The sequence below is a fragment of the Poecilia reticulata genome, linkage group LG1, assembly GCF_000633615.1.
Source record: "Poecilia reticulata strain Guanapo linkage group LG1, Guppy_female_1.0+MT, whole genome shotgun sequence".
Lineage (NCBI taxonomy): Eukaryota > Metazoa > Chordata > Actinopteri > Cyprinodontiformes > Poeciliidae > Poecilia > Poecilia reticulata.
In genome coordinates this window covers 33,008,456-33,010,208 of record NC_024331.1, presented here as the reverse complement: position 1 = coordinate 33,010,208, position 1,753 = coordinate 33,008,456, and the positions used below count along the sequence as shown (strand labels likewise).

The window sequence follows — 1,753 nt, the reverse complement described above, 5'->3', positions numbered from 1 at the left end:
TCAGCTCTTTTTAACTCCACATCTGTAACTGCCAGGCAGAAATGAGCTTTTACTCTAAAATCCACAGCAGCTGCTTGAACAGGATGAAGTGTTTTGATTACATTTTCCACCAACATCCGGCTTGTGTCTCTAGATGTTCATTAAAATATTCCTCATCAATCATCCTGCACTTTAGGCTGAATACTTGCAGTAATTCAATTGAATATGATCCCATCATTGGAGTTAGGATTGCTTATTTAATTTAAGAGCATAAATTACATGCATAATGGAAGCAGTTGATATACAGCCTCCTGAGGTTAACGGACTGCAAACGTTTTGGCTGCTGTGGGAAATATTGGGACAGTGAGCGAATAAAACTCCCTGCAGAGAAAGAGAAACTCTGAAACTGAGACAAAGTACCAGAGGGAGAGCCTGAGTCAGACTGTAATGAGTTGGATGTGAGTCCACCACTGATGGCTGTTTCACAGCCAAGAAAGGGATGCAGCAGACTTCTGCAGGCCACGTGACTAAACCAAACTTTGGTTTATCTACACGACACATTTTTCATCATATAATCATTTTCACAAATAAATAAATAAATAAATGTTTAGACTTGATAACTGTTTATTTCTGCTTTCTTCAGGCAGGAGTACCAGTTTAGCCCACCAGGTGGCAGAGGTGAGGATAGATTCTCCTGCCTCAGGTTAGAAAACCAGAAACTAAAACATTTCATTCTGTTTGAGAAAAAACTAAATAGTCAACATTTGAATGGCCTTGATGCAACTAAATGAAGTAAATGTCTAATGTGAGTATTATGGGCTGTTGGAAGGTGAGTCTAGACCCATGATCAGGTATTTAGGGTTCAGTTTAGGGCTGGTCTGAGCAGGTCCAGACCAGCCCCACCCTGACCAGGCTCAGGCTCCCCACAGCATAGAGATGCTATAACTAGAACATGCATTCAGATTGGATCTGAAACTCAACTCTGCAGAAAAACAGGAAAAATGTTTAGTTTAATTAGTTTGATCATTTTTCTGTTTGTATTGTCGGATTGAAAGTGAATAAAATGGAACTTTGAACAGAGAAGCAAGTATCACCAAATCGTTTGACGGTGAAACTGGACCCTGATTTCACAGCCGGTCCTGTTTGCTGCCGTCCCAGTGGGTTTGCTGGTTCTTTGGGGCTGGAGGTGTAGGGATGCCCTGGGGTCTCCTGGTCTGTGTGGGTTCTCAGGTCCTGCCCAGAGAGTAGCCGGGCATGGCGTTGGGCCGGCCGGGTACTGGGGGGGCATTCAGGGCTCTGGTGGGCGTCCCTCTCTCTTTACCCCCAGTGTTTGCCCACCAGGTCAGGTGGTGCTCTGCCCTCCCCTTTGCCCCTTTGAGCTCAGGCTGTTATGACAGGCATGTTGGGGGATCTGGGTGAATCTCTGCTGTGGATGCTCAGCAGACAGTTGGGGGCATTTGGTTGCCATGGGGATTGGGTCCCAGGTTTGCCCTCCACAGACGGAGATGACGGGTCAGAGGGAGCTTGTTGCCCTACATCTCACCCGGTGCCTCTTTGCCCCGCAGGCTGCTGCTCCACTGATGACCTGCCCCTGCGTGGGGCAGATGGCTGCCCTGGGGCGCCGCCTCGTTCTGCCCGGGGCAGCTGAGGTCTTTCAGGGCCGAGTTCACCTGCCTGAGCTGAGTGTTTCTACACTTTAACACCTGAGCACCTCCAGGTGACAGTCGTTCATGCACACACACACACACACACACACACACACACACACACACAC

The 1,753-nt window shown here is 47.9% G+C and overlaps 1 long non-coding RNA gene across 1 annotated transcript in view; it reads left to right on the top strand.

Moving 5' to 3' along the window:
* Positions 1-1,550: 1,550 nt before the first annotated feature.
* LOC103472455 (uncharacterized) overlaps positions 1,551-1,753 on the top strand; it is a 6,068-nt gene continuing 5,865 nt past the window's right edge. Inside the window, exon 1 of the long non-coding RNA XR_534862.2 lies at positions 1,551-1,696. This is a non-coding gene — a long non-coding RNA (uncharacterized LOC103472455). The remainder of the gene's footprint in view (positions 1,697-1,753) is intronic.